This window comes from Sitophilus oryzae, unplaced genomic scaffold, assembly GCF_002938485.1.
Source record: "Sitophilus oryzae breed Bouriz unplaced genomic scaffold, Soryzae_2.0 scaffold_1297_pilon_pilon, whole genome shotgun sequence".
Classification (NCBI taxonomy): domain Eukaryota; kingdom Metazoa; phylum Arthropoda; class Insecta; order Coleoptera; family Curculionidae; genus Sitophilus; species Sitophilus oryzae.
The window spans coordinates 13,491,300-13,508,190 of record NW_022145945.1 but is presented as its reverse complement, the minus strand read 5'-3'; the positions used below and the strand labels follow the sequence as shown (position 1 = coordinate 13,508,190).

Here is a 16,891-nt window from a genome sequence, read left to right as displayed (position 1 = left end):
TCTAGAGTTAATAACTAAAAGAGAAGTCTAATAGTAATGATATTTAATAATAATTAGGTAAAATATGTAATTTATTAATTTTATTTTTATTTTAATTTTATTAATTGTAATTAATAAAATTGCGTTTATCTCATCAAGGAGGCCGAATTCGACAAAATATCAAGAGATAACTTTTAATTGGCATTAAACGGCCTACACAATTTTGATATCAAAATAAAAAAGTCAGTCGCGCACATTTTTTCTTAGATATTCCAGTGACGACCCATAGTAACTTTTACACACATTGAAGTTGATGACACTCGTTGAATTTGGCACTTAATGTAAGTTTAACAAACAAGAAAAATGGCCGATTTTTACAATACTCGTTAAATTGTGTGAATGTTTGTACTTATAATGCAACCATATTAATATATTATTATATAAATATTGCGAATAAGGTTAAGTTTTCAGTTCTTTATTCCCTCATTTTTGAAAATAACACATATTCGTACTTTTGTTCTTAGGCATTTGTTTTATGCTTGGGCTTAAAAGCTAAATATTGTCAATCGCGTCAGAAAAAATAATACCTTTATGACGCTAATGTTCAGAATCATAAATATCTTAATTATGCGTTATTTTTTTGGTTCAATTATTGATCTTCTTGATCTATAATTTTTATCTTATTCCATACACTGTTGAAACATAATTTAATATTTATTGTTATTTTCTTGATAATTTTGTTTATTTAATTACTAAACTACTAATTATATTCAGTACTACCGTAAATATTTTGAATAAACTAGGTAGTTTAGCTAATTCTCGAAAAGGATTATACGTTTTAAGAATGAACAATTGTTACACTTTCCCACTTTCCCGACCTAGTTGCTTTGCTGGGTAAATATGTGAATCACGCTAATTCTTATCTCCCTTATCTCTAGCGGGTTAGTTGAATACCGTAGCTCCGTTAAATTTAAGGCAGTCAGGTCAAATAAAATAGCTACATATTTGGGACCTTCATAATTGAAGTATATTTTCTAAATAATGTCTATACCTTTTCCCTCTAGCATGATCTACGCCTTTGTGGCTGGTTAATTTTTTGAAAAAAAAAACTTGAGTATTTTGTTACTAATCAGAAATATAAAAAGGTAGGTACTTTTTGTAAAATGCCAAAGTGGTATCCAAACGTCAATGTCTTTTTACTCTTAAACAAATTTGCTTAACCAACACAATATACTTAACGCTTCTATCCTAATACCGGGTCCAGACCAAGCAGACAAAACAACGACAAGACAGAAACATTCATGTTTTACGACAAAATAGCGACAAATCCAATACATGTCTGCGACATTTTTGTCTCATTTTTGTTTTGTTTCAAAATTTGAAGACTTTTCAATGCCCCGTTTCGAGTCGTCAAGATCAAAGTGTCTATGTTTTGTTCGTATATTTTACGACAAGTTGTCGGCGCAGTGTGGATTGTGTGGATGGCGTGTGCTGCCAACAGTAGGAGACCAGTGAAATCACACATAGTTAATAAAACTCATTCGCAACAACTAAACTTTTGACTTTGTTGTTCTTTTGTCCTTGCGGTGTGGACAATTTGTCTGAAGTTTGTCTTGTCAGAATTCCTCATGTTTTGTCGCAAGTTTTGTCTTGTTTTTGTCTCAAAAAACGTGTTTAATTTTTGTCGCCTTGGTCTGGACCCGGCATATCTATTTACATTTTGATTAATTTTTTTAATTAACTTCGATCATTTTTTTTTTATCGATTAATTTTTTTTTGTTTTTTTTTTGTTTTTATTTTGCTTCTATTGACGAGAAGGAAATATCTTATGTTACTATGAAGCATATAGAGAATCTGAACAAAGTACGCAAAGAAAACAAAAGTCTGGATGCCATCCCTCCAATCACCAAGGTCTAGAAGGTAATGAAAAAGCAAATGATCTGTCCAGAAAAGATGCCAACACCAAAGTTTACAGAATAAAATATAAGTTCCGTCACTTGTGTCGGCGGCAGGTATCAAAAGCCGCTTCACGCACGTGTTTCCCAGTGTATTACTGGTGTGTGGACTTTGGACCCAGCATACACGGCGGATCACGTTCGGCGTATTACTCTGATTTTGGCGTTATTACAGAGTGGTCTCGCATGCATATGGAATTATTTTTCAAGTGGTTATTTAATTTTCATTGCAAAGTGTTACTGATCACATTAGCCTTAGTTAATTATTTATTAGTTTATTATAAAAAAAGCATAATTATTTCTATTATTTCTTAAAAATAATATTGAGTTTTTCGCCACTGGAAAAAAATTATTTAAAATATCTAATTAGAATTATTCAAGAACACTTTATTTTTTTACATGAAAAATCATATACTGGGTGTGTCTCAAAAGTGGCTTATCCCTATAACTTTTTTATTTTTTCAGATAAAAAAACGAGATTTGGTGTGTTAGTATATGACCTAAATTAGGATTGATTAAGGTTTTCAATTTTTTTCGGTCACTTCCGGTTTCACCGAAAATGACTACAACTTTTGATTTTTAAACGGAACCTCGGCATTTTTCTACTTTATTCGATAAAAAATGACAATCATATGTCAACTTTTGGCGTTCTAGCTTTAAAAAAATCTTTTAAAATTTCAATATTGAGTGTCATAGCTCTTTTAAAAAGAAAACTTTAATCGAGGAGTTCTGGGAAAAATAGATTTGATCGTCTAATGTTTTCCATGTCTTGTCTTGGCCGGTTAAAAGATGCCCAAATGGTATTTTTAACCATATCTTATTTTTTTTCAAATGGAAAGAGGGTGGTTCATTAGTATATTTGGAAAAAGTATTTTTTTACGAATAATTTCATGCCAAACACTTGGTATTTCGAGTCAAATTGTCGTTATAAACCGCGTGTTACACTTTCAAATAAATCATATGTGAAACTGTTAAAAGCTGACATATGATATGTCTTTCTACTCAGAGTATCATTTTCTATCGAATAACGTAAAAAAATACCGAGGATATCATTTAAAAATCAAAAGTTGCTGACATTTAATAGTTTCAGCTTTGAATTTTATAGTGTACGTAATTCGTGTTGGAAAACCATATTACGCACTCATGGAATACTGCACTTGTGCGTAATATTATTTTTTCCAAAACACTCGTTACGTAATATACTTTTACATTATTTACTGTTGATATTGTGTAGCTTTATTTTTTGTGTTTGTTTTTAAAATTTATTTTATTTTTGCTATATCTTTTTTTATCTTGCCATGTCTAAATATTTATATGTAATACACCAATAAACTGATTTATAGATTTACTATTAAGTATTTTTGAAATACCCCACGATCCCCTGCACCTTGTCGCACATTGCGATCGGTAAAAATGCGGCTTCTATTTACCCCGGCTTCCACTCCTGTTTTCATCGAAATCCGCCGTATCGGACGAGGCGGCTTCTGGCTTTTGATACGCGATTTTCAAAGTGCCGATGCTAAGTGACCGAACTTATATTTTATTCTGTAAACTTTGCCAACACTCTATTAAATGGACCAAAACCGTTATGCTTTTCAAGTGTAAACCAACTTAAAGCGGAACTCAAGAACCTGAAAGACTCCATCCGTAACCTGGAATGGGAATCATCCAAGACTCCAAGGGTCTAAGAAAGTTAAAGAAATTTCTTAGAACTTACAACCGAAAAAATCAAAGATGTTCCTTGATTTAAGTAAGAACAATCTTCGGATTGTCACGAGGTTTTTAACAGGACAATGTCTCCTTAACGAACACTCAGTAGATTAGATGATTGAAGCTAAGTAACAACGGCGAATGGAGATTCTGCGGTGAAAATGGGGAAACACCAAAACACCTCATTACTGAGTGCACCGAGACGATTCATGCCATAAATTTTGGTATGACTGATATCGGAGATGGAAAACTAGTCTCTGTAAAGCCGTCTCAGATACTGGCTTTTGTCATAGCCCTGGGACTGTATGATACTCTCAAGTATAACTCATAATAATAACTTGCAAGATAGATAGACATATCCAAAGAAGTTTTTACTCCGCTCAATATCATAAAAAATGACATTTATCTCCATTTTTCTGTCTCTGATTTGTGACTCTGATCTCTTTTCTCCTGTACCCTTCATTTGTAAAAAAAATATTGTTATCTTTATATATACATAAATACCTCGTCTCATAAACTGATACTTAGATACTACAGATTCCTATACGAATGTATTTATTTATTTTCAACATTTACAGCTATCACGCGATTCCTAAAATTAATACTAATATATTTGGCAAACATTACAATTAGATGTATTATCTGAATGACACTATCTCCAAAAGAAACTACCAGGCATTAAGTGCCCCTTAAAATACTGACACAAGTTCAAGGAAACTACTTTAACTATCTTAAAAGCACCTGATTAAATACGAAATAATACGTAAAAATTATTGTATTGTCTACTAAAATATTTCAACATATTAAATCATTTCAATATGATTTAATAAGACAGAAAAATGCGTCGTCATTACAGCATGATGCGTAAAAAATGATTTTCGATGAAATGGGCTCTTTCACAAAAATAAAATACCCAATTCAAGAACAAAATCTGAAATAGAAGACTATTTTCAGTATATTTATCCAAAAACATATTTATCGTTCCATGACATTGAATAATTTTTTTATAGGCCCTCAAAATTGCTTTAATTTGAAATAATTTTAAAGTGCCAATTGATGACGTATGAAAAATACGCCCAATCACATTGCAGAACCGTGCTCGTGCGCCAGCCAACAACTGGCAATATTGCGATTTGATTTGACCAGCACCACCTCAACTGAAGGTCAATCAACATGATATGGGAAGGCAAATATGGCGGCGAAGGCAGTGCATTATTAAATTGTTTACCTTTAACCTGAAAAGCCGGTAGTGGTTTCTCGTTCCGATTGCACACCAGAAATAATTAATGATCTCTAGTTTGTTGTGCTTCTGCAACACGTTTGTTTAATTCTTAGTATTCAGTGCATGGTGTGATCAGAAAATTGTGATAAAATAACAGTGTAATAAAAATCTAAACCAGACATTCCGCATAGGGAACTTCAAACGTTTGTGCTTGTCGTACTCCTCTATTATTAATTATTTTAAGGTAAGAACTAGAAGTATTTATCAAGGTATTACACCTAAATGAGTAAAAATCCTTCACCGCCAGTCTGCATAGTACTTTATAATGGTTACTTACAATAATCAAAAGATAGGATTAAGGGTAGGTATTAACATTTTATTGTAGCATACATTTTACATGCTCTGTTCCAAATTGTAACGAGGATTATAGAGGGGGTCCCAAGGTTTCTGCTTTTATATTCCCCAAAAATGACGAGCTTCGTAAAAAATGGTTTACAGCTATTAAAAGAGATAATTTCACTCCTACTAGTAGTTCTCGGGTAATAAATATGCCTCAAAAAGGCCAAAGGCCAAAGCCTCTGTTACCCTAGTGAGTTCTTTTTTTCTCACTATAAGTAAAATATTGGAAGAATAATCAAGCTTTTTACATCAAAAAGATCACAGAAAGATATTGACAACATTGACATTTGAAAATATAAATGGTTTGGATGTAAGTCTTTTTTTAGGTCACAATTGCCCCTCACATACTTCAGAATTTATTATTAAATCCATCTTGGTCAGAATATCCAATATTTTATTGAAGAACTATGCAAAAAAAAGGAATGACCACAATCTTTACCACAAAGACAATGCCCTATGTAAAGAGAAGAAAACTAAGCTAAGCGTTAAGTTTTACTTACGAACCCCCAAAAAGGTATTAAGTTTTTTTTTCTATATAAAATCTTGAAACACATATTATATTTTTTACTTATCCTCACCTATTATAGTTTAAATTTATTCCCATTTGTGTAATGCTGCAAAACATAGAAAAAACATTCCATATTTTTTGAGCCAAGCCAGTCTAGTTTATAATTCCAAGAGCATTTACCAAGGCTTTTATTTACTAAGACAAGTAACTTCCTCTACTGTCCACAATAGTATATATTTATCAAACGTGCAGTAAATTCGAAAGTATGGTAGGTAAGTGTTTGCAATTGAATATTTAGTTTATATTGCTATTTTCTGTCATATATTTCTGGTTATTTCTTTTTCCGATGATTTTGAACACCCTATATATGCTACCTCAAGTTTGAATATTTTAACACTACCTACCTATTTTCTGAGAAAGCAGACCTTTTTATAAAAAGTAACTAACTGATGTTTTCATAAAAGTAATAATACACAGTAACAATTCCATACTTATGTAGAGAACTTTAGACTCCCTGTATATTAAAAAATTAGTGAAATATTACGTAATCTAACCCGACATTTGTGTGAAAAATGTCTATTTGGAAATAGAACAGGTTTTAAAATACGCGCCAAATAAAGCACTTCTATCTCCGCCATATTGGAAAAGGTTGAATAGCCTTGTCTGGAGGTGGTGGTGGGTCAGCATGGTGGCCCGGCCGTGTTGCCGCTTTTCAACATGCCAGGTGTCACGTATTAAAAATAAAGTGCGGATTTTTATTCTGGGCTTTTTGTTTTTATTTATTGTCTTAAAAACGACTTCAAATTTTTCGAAAGTGAGATAGCAGAAAATTCTAGAATTAATTGCTTTATTCAATTATGCTAATTCCAAAATATAGTGAAAGAGCCCATTCTATTCATTACAATATGAAATTATCTAGCTTTAAAAACATTGTTTAAAAATATCAATATACAGGGTGTCCCAATATTCCGTGCTACATGCTATTGCGTATTTTTGGAATCGAAATAAGTTCAGTGGACACAATTTACCTCTATACAAAAGTGCTTCGTTTGTCCGTTAGAGGGCATCAAACTTAAAAAAATAAGCACATTTTTTAAGATATTTTAAAAACCGATATACCGATTTGAATGAGATTTCCGGTGCCTATATTTTTCTGAGCACTTTAACATTTGGATTTCACAAAAAAAAACAATAAAAAGTACGGAAAGGGTAAAAATTACCCCCACCCCTACATAAATTTTAGTGAAAATATTTTCTTCAACCCAACCGCTGTTTTTTTTTTTCATAAAATGGTCCTCCAAGTAAATAGTCCTCCAATCTGATTACTTTGAATATCTTGATTTGCCAATTTCTTACTGGCTTAGTGTTAGCAAATCAGCGAATGTGAGCTTTTACTAGTAAATGTTAAGATTCATGTCATCATTCAATTCTGGCTTTTGCTGGAACAGATATATGATATATGGTTAGCCCATCTTTTCAGTGGTGGACTAAGGGGGAGGGGGGGCGGAAGGGGCGGTCCGCCCCGGGCCCTGTCTTTTAGCGGGCCTCCGAATTTTAATAAGCAATTTTTTATTCAACTGGCAAACAAGGCCAATATGTGTTCAGTAGTTGTAAAGCAGTTTGTAGGTGGAGTATGCAAACCATACGCCAACTAAAAACAGTATAAATGGAAGTAGATATTTACTTAATTATCAATTATCAGGCCCCAGTAATTGTCAATGGCATTTTCTATTTAGGAAATTAAATCAAGTGGTAATTTTCTTTGTTTTAAATATCGAATAATTATTATTTTTTATATATTTTGAGACTGAATTTATTTATTTTAGCTTTTAAGTTATTTTTCAATGGTTTCATTATTTATTTTTACGGAATAAACATTTTAAATTACAACCAATGCACAGCATAACTTGTACTCTAGCTTCATTACTGATGATGAGCAGTGAAGTCTTTAGTATAACGGGGGCCACGGGCCTGAGACAGCGAAGGGGCCCCTCGGATCTTGGAGGACTTACAAAATCGCGATATTTTGTCGTGGTATTTCCCTGGAAGCATTTTTAAGAAAAAAATATTTAAAATTTGTGGACGAAAAAAACTACCTGTCAAAAAAATGTGTACAGCCTAAAAATCAAATTTAGTGATTATCACAGCCCCTGTGACATAAAGAGAATACATGTGGCTATCTATTTCAAAAATTAAATTGTTCAAATATCATATAATAATGGCGGTAGCTGTCATAGAATGGAGCAATTAAAAAATTATCATATTATATTACTGAAAAGAAGTGGATTTCCATTTGAAAAAAAAATGATTTATGATAATTTTTTAATCGCTCAATTCCATGACAGCTGCGGCCATTATTATATGACATTCGGACAATTTAATTTTTGACATAGATAGCCACATGTCTTCTCTTTATGGTATAGTGGCTGTTGCAATCACTAAATTTGACGTTTAGGCTATATACATATTTTTGACAGGCAGTTTTTTTCCTCCAAAAATTATAGATTTTTTTCTCAAAAACGGTTAACGTTAGGTATAGAGTGTTTAATATCAAAATTCATAAAATTTTACAGAAAATTTAAGTATGTAATAAAAATGGGGTCACCCATTTAAAATAAGAAAGTTGCTGTCAATATCAAGGCTAAAATAAGAAAGTTGCTAAATTGAAAATATTTTTAATCGATAAAACGATTGTGAAACAATGATATGCACAAAATCTGGTATATAGATATTGTAGTTCTCTAGAAACTTCTAACACAGGCTCAGCTTTGGGCATCCTGTATAAATACTTGAATTTTGTCAACCATTATACATACGTCATTCAGTTTTTACAAAATGTGCATTAGAAGTATATCATTCTCTAAAAAAACCGGGGCCACATTTAGCTTCGCCGCCCCGGGCCGCATACTCGGAATTCGCCGACACATTAAGGTGCGTATTCATTATCCGCACGAACGAACGAACGAACGAACGAACGTACGCTAGTGGTATGGACGGGGACCGCACGATAGAACCGCACGAGAAGACCGCACGCATTTCTTCATTCGCGCGCCAGTTCAAATCGTCAAGATATTGTTATAAACCTGTTTTTTTTTTGTTTATATACCGTCATTGAATTATCGCTAAGCAAGTTACTATGGAGCAGTGCATAAGGAGTCGGGCTAGGAAGAGAGACCGGAGTTCGAATCTCGGCCGGAACATCACTTTTTATTTTTTTTTTAAATACTGTTGTATTCTATAGTTTATTTTTGTAGTATAAGAAAAAGAACTATTTATTCTGTTTTTTAATCTCCGTTATTAATATAAATTGATTGTTAGTACAATACCTCATTTAATATAAAATAATATTCTACTTTTGAAATGTATCGGGCCCTAATTGTACCTAAAAGTAATATATTTTTAGTGATATACCATATTGTAAACTATTTAATATTTCAGTCGCTTAAAAGTTAATTTGCATTGAATAATTGCCTACCATTAAAGGAAATTTGAGCTATATAACCCTTGATGGGCATATTCTGGGTATGCAAATACTTCCTTTAAATTTTGGGTGTGGTTCAACCGTTTTATTCTCAAAACCAGAAACATCTACATATAAAAAGAAGCACAGGTCACTAATTATAATAAACTTCACCCTTGGTATTACTTCCACTAATTATAATAAACTTCACCCTTGGAATTACTTCTATCACAATTACAATACGTTCATCTGCATTGGCATTTTCTACTTTTCGATGGGAAACAATAAACTTCCCAACATTTTTTAAATGACAGAGGCAATAAAAATGAAAATTATTTACCATAAACATCGCAAACTAAAAACCTAATAAACAATTTTATACCGAATATAGAAATAAATTTAGTATTTTTACCTATTATCGTCCAAATCCATGTTAATAGATAAATATTATTTTTAAATATATTTTTGGAACTGCTGGTTTTAGTAATTATTAAATTAAACGAACTAAAAAGTCTTAAAAATAAACAATTCTTAACCATAATCTCAAAAATGCAGATCTCCTGTCAACTTTCTTTATTTTTTATTTATTCATTATTTTCCTAGTGACGTCACAGGTGGTATGCGCGAACCGAACGAAATTGGAGCCGCTATCGATCATACCTTGTATTCTTTGTACCATGACGTCTAAACACCTTTGATGTACCGACTCGAAGCGGATGGTCGAGCGCACGAACGAACGAACGGCCGCATGCGTTCGGTCCCCGTCTAAATATACCGCACTTTCATTCGTTCGTTCGTTCGTTCGTTCGTTCGTTCGGATAATGAATACGCACCTTAAATCTGAAAGCGCACGCAGGCGAACGCCTTTGATGTACGGACTCGAAGCGGATGGTCGAGCGCACGACCGAACGAACGGCCGCATGCGTTCGGTCCCCGTCTAAATATACGCACTTTCATTCGTTCGTTCGTTCGTTCGTTCGTTCGTGCGGATAATGAATACGCACCTTTAGCCGCTCGGGAAAGTTCGGGTGCTGCATAACACAGGGAGCGCCAAGAATTTCCTAATTCTACTTTTTCCTAATATTACGATTGCGTCCGAACGTCTTCGGAAAGTAAAAAACACTGTTGCCAGTATTCTCATCTTTTCGTAAGTATATCAGAGAGAGTGAATTATTGTTCGTTACTGAACGGAGTGAATTATTGTGAATTGAAAATGGAAGAATTATTTAAAAAGGAAGCCAGAAGGTAGGAAATTTCATTTGTGCTTATCTTTTGTAGTTATGTATTAAAAAAAACAAAATATTCAGTATGCATAATGTTTCGGTTTACTTATAACTTGATTAGCATGTATTTAAGTGCAATGTAATTAATTAATTTGTAATAAAATACTTTCAGATCCTCTCAAAGTGGAGGACAAGTACTGGCAGCTGGATAATCCCACTCCGATTGGATCCGCAATTATATGAAGATATAGATGTGAAAATAATAATAGTGGAATATATTAGCGGTAAGTAAAAATAAGTACCTCGGTCTCTGTCTCGGTGTTATAGTTTTGACAGTAGTTGGCTCCCAACTAATTTAAAATGAATTATAATTTTAATTCGTAATGAATAATGCGTAACGTAAATTTTTATCTATATATTTTTACAGATTATGGCCAAGAAGGTGATTTCTAGTAGTTCGAACAGCAACGGTGGCAAAATGGTGTCTAGTTAGTTACCATAGTTACAATAGAATAAAAAGGTACTTGGTATGTACCTTTTTTAAAATGGAAAAGACACATTTCTTTCCTAGACAATAATTAAAATAAGATTATTAACATTTTAAATTATATTCACTTTGGGTAGATATTGTTTTAAATAATAATATGTAATGTATTTTACCCAATCTTTAATTTGACGATGTTGTTAAATTCATTACCCATACATTTTTTTGTTTATAGGTAGGTGTAGATATACCTACGCTCACCTTCAGTAGCAGTTTTTCACCAGCCACCCGCAGTTCGCAGTCACTAGAATACCAGAGGGACTACAGTTTGATTTATTTTATTTTATCATACATTTATATTTTATAATAAACCATTTCATATAATACCAACTTCCATGCTTTATTTTGACCGACTTAAAGTTCATGAATAAATTCGAAATATTTTGAAAAAATTTCCTTATTAAGGTCTTAAAATTGAATTGCAATATCATTTAAGGGGTTGTTCTAAAGTTCTAAAGGTTGAGTTTGGAGAAAATGTTTTTTTTTAGTACCTTAAACTTCTTCAGTAAAATCAAAATAGCCTAAAAACGTTCCTTAGAGTCTCTAAATTAAAATACAAAATTATTTAATAATTATATAATTTAATAAATGTTCTGGGTAATTCTATAAATAAAATACTCTTTGACTCCAGAACATTTTTTTTTCAGTTAACCCAGAGAATAGTTAACCTCTGAATTGACTCTAGGGATTATTGCCATTATTAGAATTCTCAGCTCTTATTTATTTAATTATACCATAGGCAACCAATAATACACACTCTCATGACATCATATATCTTAAATTTTGAAAGCTCTAAACATATATAACTATTTAAATTTTGCTGTGTATATGACGGACCTTGATTCTGAAAAGAATTAATTATGTTAGAAAGTCACTGCACATAATATGTTTTTAAAATATATTTACCTTTGTATGTTTCCTGCTTCTCCTTCGTGATGCTTGTGCTATAACGTTCTAATGTTCTAAAAAAACATTAACTGTCAAAATTACAATTTTGTTTTAATTTCCAATAAAATTAGTTGGTTTTTCTGCTTCATCTGTCTCTTTTCCCTTCACCCTTCCTCACAAGAGTTATCAGTTATATAAAAATGTTTAATTTAATTTCCAGTTAATCGCCCATACCACACCACTAATTATTATTTCTTGTTTCCGATTAAAAATATTATCAATACTCAATGCGTCTGCATAATTATAACATTTTATTTTTATATCACTTTCTAACTTAACGTATGGAGCACCTGGCCAGCCTCTAACTTTTCGAGTCTCAACTCTCGATAGCGACTGCGAGGAGCGACGTTGACAAATTTAACACGTTTTTTCCCTTCATTTCATGTAGAATTTACATATCAAGGATTTCGATCCATGCCGATGACGGCCGAACCGAGTAGGTCGGGCGAGAATTAGAAATCTCGCGCAGTAGGAAAAATTCACATTAGGATTTTTTACGCCATCCCACACATCCCCATAAAGTACCGACGTATTAGACTAATACGTCGGCGATTTACGATGCGCTCAAAATATTGTTTCTTTCTTCGCAAATTTGTAAATCGGATTAATTTGATCTGCATCTGTAATGGGTATTAGTAATTTTTTATGATCAATAAGTAATCGTCTGTAGGTAGTTGGTTTTCATTGTTTTCCAGTGGTTAGCACATTTCGAGCAGATTGCTAATTCAAAAACATGGATTTTAGGACATTACCAGCTGTACCTGATAAAGAGATAGCTTCCAATAAACTAAGATTGCAGATTACTGATAATAACAAATTTTAGATATGTTGCTTTTTGCAGAGAAATTAAATAATAACAGTAATGTTAACGATAAATTAATGTATCGTTAATACAAAATAAATAGTAATAGCATAGATAAAATGCTTTTGTTTATTCTGCGCAAAAGTCTTGTGCGCTTTCATGTGAATGCTAGATATACAATACGATAAAAAAAAATGGCGTCAGAGCTGCCTTGGAAATAAAGATAGCTGTCATTTTGTATGTAAAATTATATAGGGAATGTCATTGATCGTCATTTCCAAACGAACTAGACGCTGTTTTTTTATCATACGGTTCTTGCGATAAGTCATAAAACTTAACTTACCCTTTATTAAGGCTCCAATCATTGTAATATCGACATGGAAGCTTAAAACTGGTTAGCGAGTATATTTTAGTTTATTATTATTTTATTATAGAATGGAAAACTGCCTTGTTAAATGTTTGGAAGAGAAATCTTTTTGAAAGAGTTTCAAAAACATTTTCAGATTGGCTCTAAGACTACGTCTAATAAGCATTTAAGAGATTTTATCACTACCATTTTGATGACAAACAAAAGAAAAATAGGGAACCAAGCCGCAAAAGAACTTCCCGAAATATAGACAGTCCAGTAAAATTATTAGTAACTATATCAAACAATTTCTTTCAGACACAAAATTAAAAAATATGGGATTGGGAGGTAATAAATCCAAAAGAAAACACGTCTTAATTTTTTTCTATTCATATGTTTTTTTTTGATAATATGTTTTTCTTTGACTCAAGTTGTTTAGTAATTTCTACAATATACAGAGTAATCCACCATGATTTCGCCATTAATATTTATCTAACAGAAAGTATTTTTTTAAGCTAACAAAATTTTAGTTTAATTTTATACTAAAAATGACAAATTGAAAATTGCTTCACGAAATTTTTGAAAATCATATTGCTTATTTTAAATGGAATACACTGTATAGTTTTAATTTTAGTATTAAATATAATTTCTATTCAAGTCTGTTTTTGTATCATTTTCAGTAACAGTTCTCGATATATAACCTACTGTAACGCAATGTGCAGACAAAAGTATTTCGTTTTCGTAAATCACCGACGCATGAGGGTTGGGACTAGTCTAATACGTCGGAACTTTATCAACCGTCCGTCGCTGTACCCGACCTAATCCGAGCGGCTAATGTGTCGGCGAATTCCGAATATGCCCCCGGGCCCCCGACAGGCTTAGTCCCCCACTGCATCTTTTATACGTGTCCATGAGTGGATCCAACATCTAACATCCAACCTGATCAATAAATTAACATAGAGAAACAAAAAAAAAGAACCGAGACTCGAAATTATTAATTCCTGGTTCTTTCGGGACTCGGTAATAATAATTAAATAAATATTTTTTATTACGTGCGAAAAACTTTTGATATTTTCTAGCGGTCGAAATCAAACTCATCTAAATAAGTATTAGTGATGCTATCACTTACTGTTCTTACTTCTGAAGTTATTTTAAAATTTCTATAATGGTTTATTAGCAATTAAATATGTTATTTTATTATTTAGTATAATATTGCTAAATGTATCAATTATACAGGGTTGTTCACCACATACGACACGGAGTATTGTAGCTAAACGATGAGATTTTTACAAATTGTAAGTTTGGGTTTCGTTCAAGGACTATTAGAGCTACAATTTAAAAATATTTTTACAAGATACAGAGTGTCCCAAATAAATAAAAAATATCAAAGTTGTATTTTTTTAAATGGAACACCCTGTATATTATTACATTTTTAGTTTCTACGATTAAAATAAAGGTAAATTTGATTAGAGTTATATAGAGTTATATATTTTTGAAATATTTTCAATTTTGTGAAATTGCAGTAAAAATTTTAAAGCTTCATTTCTTCAAGGGTATCAATGTTTTTAATACTAAATATTTAATGAAGTTTATTTATTGATCAGTTATTGTGTTGCAATAATAAAAATAATACTACCTTATACAGAGTGTCTAAAAATGTATTTTAAATAATTATTAGCTTCAAACGGCAATAACTTCTTTAATTTAAATAGAATGCCCAATTGAATTGTCTATCAAATTGTATTATACCATTTTTTACCTATCCCTTCAAGTTTTCGTAGAAAATGCATTTTCTTATAATTTAGACCTCATTTATCAATATATCCATGGAATATTGACATTTTAGATTGTTTTTAAAGCAACAAATGTACAAAATGTACAGACTAGTAATATTATCGTTTTTAGCAAAACGATAATATTACTAACCCATTTGTATGCAAAAAGAAAACTATTTAAATCTTTATAAAAGAGTATACCATTAATTAAATATAACACCATTATTTCCGCCCATATACTAATTAATTACATACTTAATTGTGTTAGTTAATAAATTATTATAAATAAATGTGGATTTGAGTCAGAAATCAATATAATAATAAGTTATCAAATTAAAGTCTCTGTTGTTATAAATAAGCATTTATTAAAAAATGAAATATCATTTTTAAGGTGTTACTTTTATCACACTGTCTAATGCCCATACAAAATTCAGTTTTTAGTATTTGGAGCAATTATTATTAATCAACGCAAACAGTCAGTTAATGTAGTTTGAATACTGGAATCATATTAATTGATCCTCTTTAACAAATATTTAAACAGTTTTTTTATTTTTTAATGAAATAAACGAATTATATCGACAATATTAGTATCTTTAAAAATTTGGTACATCTTTAAAAATAATCTAAAATGTCAATAGTCCATGGGTATATTGATAAATAAGTTCTAAATTACAAGAAAATGCATTTTCTACGGAAACTTAAAAGATAGGTAAAAAATGGTATAATATAATTTGATAGACAATTAAATTGTGCATCTGATTCTCGTAAAATATACAGGGTGTCCCTTTAAATTAAACAAGTTATTGCCGTTTGAAGCTAATAATTGTTTAAAATAAATTTTTAGACACTCTGTATAAGGTAGTATTATTGTTATTATTGCAACACAATAACTGATCAGTAAATAAACTTCAGTAAATATTTAGTATTAAAAACTTTGATACCCTTGGAGAAACGAAGCCTTAAAATTTTTACTGCAATTTCACAAAATTGAAAATATTTCAAAAACGGTAAGGTTTAAGTATAGTAAACCTTAATCAAATTTACCTTTATTTTAATCGTAGAAACTTAAAATGTAATAATATACAGGGTGTTCCATTTAAAAAAATACAACTTTGATATTTTTTACTTATTTGGGACACTCTGTATCTTGTAAAATTATTTTTAAATTGTAGCTCTAATAGTCCTTCATCGAACCCAAAACTTACAATTTGTAAAAATCTCATCGTTTAGCTACAATACCCCGTGTCGTATGTGGTGAACAACCCTGTATATTATTTTTGTGTTATGTTTTTAGAGGCATTTACATCTTACATGTTTAATTGAAAAAGTTGGTTGATGTAATTTTTAAGCTACCTATGTGTTTTCGTTTTTTTTTGCTTGTGTTCATTATTTGTGTTCATGTTTACTGTCTCATGACTTAATAATTTGATATTACTTTCAATTGAAACTCAATTTTTTATCGGTTTTACTTTTGAGAACCATGCTTGCTAATTGACGAACTCCACAATCATTGAACGAAAATATTCTAGTACGGTTCCGGAAACTCTAATTAATACTACCAAATAGGGTTCAGATCTTTTTGGCCATCACAGAACCAGGCCTCGGTAACAATAATTAAAAAATTATTTTTTTGTTACGTGAGAAAGTCCTTTGATACTTTCTAGCGGTCGAAATCAAACTCTTCTAAATAAGTAATGATGCTATTTCTTATTGTTCTTGCTTCTTTTCTTTTTTGAAGTTCCTATAATATTTATTATGTTAAGTTAAAGAAAACGGCCTTGCGTGACCATCTTTTGATGCGTGTCGAATACTCGTCAGCGAGTAATGGCAGTATGTATGTATTATTATGTTATGTTTTAATATAGATATTTGCATTTTTAATTCAATATTTTAGGGTTTTTATCTCAAACTCAGTTAAATTGGTTTATGTTGTTTGATATGAAATTTATGTTACCTATATACTTTTTTCTTTACTTGTCTTCATGTTTGTGTTCATGTTAATTTCCTCATGACTGATTAA

General features: G+C 31.3%; 1 protein-coding gene across 2 annotated transcripts in view; it reads left to right on the top strand.

Moving 5' to 3' along the window:
- The window catches only part of LOC115874829 (proton-coupled amino acid transporter-like protein CG1139), a 146,639-nt gene that overhangs the window by 66,667 nt on the left and 63,081 nt on the right, over window positions 1-16,891 (top strand). The window lies entirely within an intron of this gene.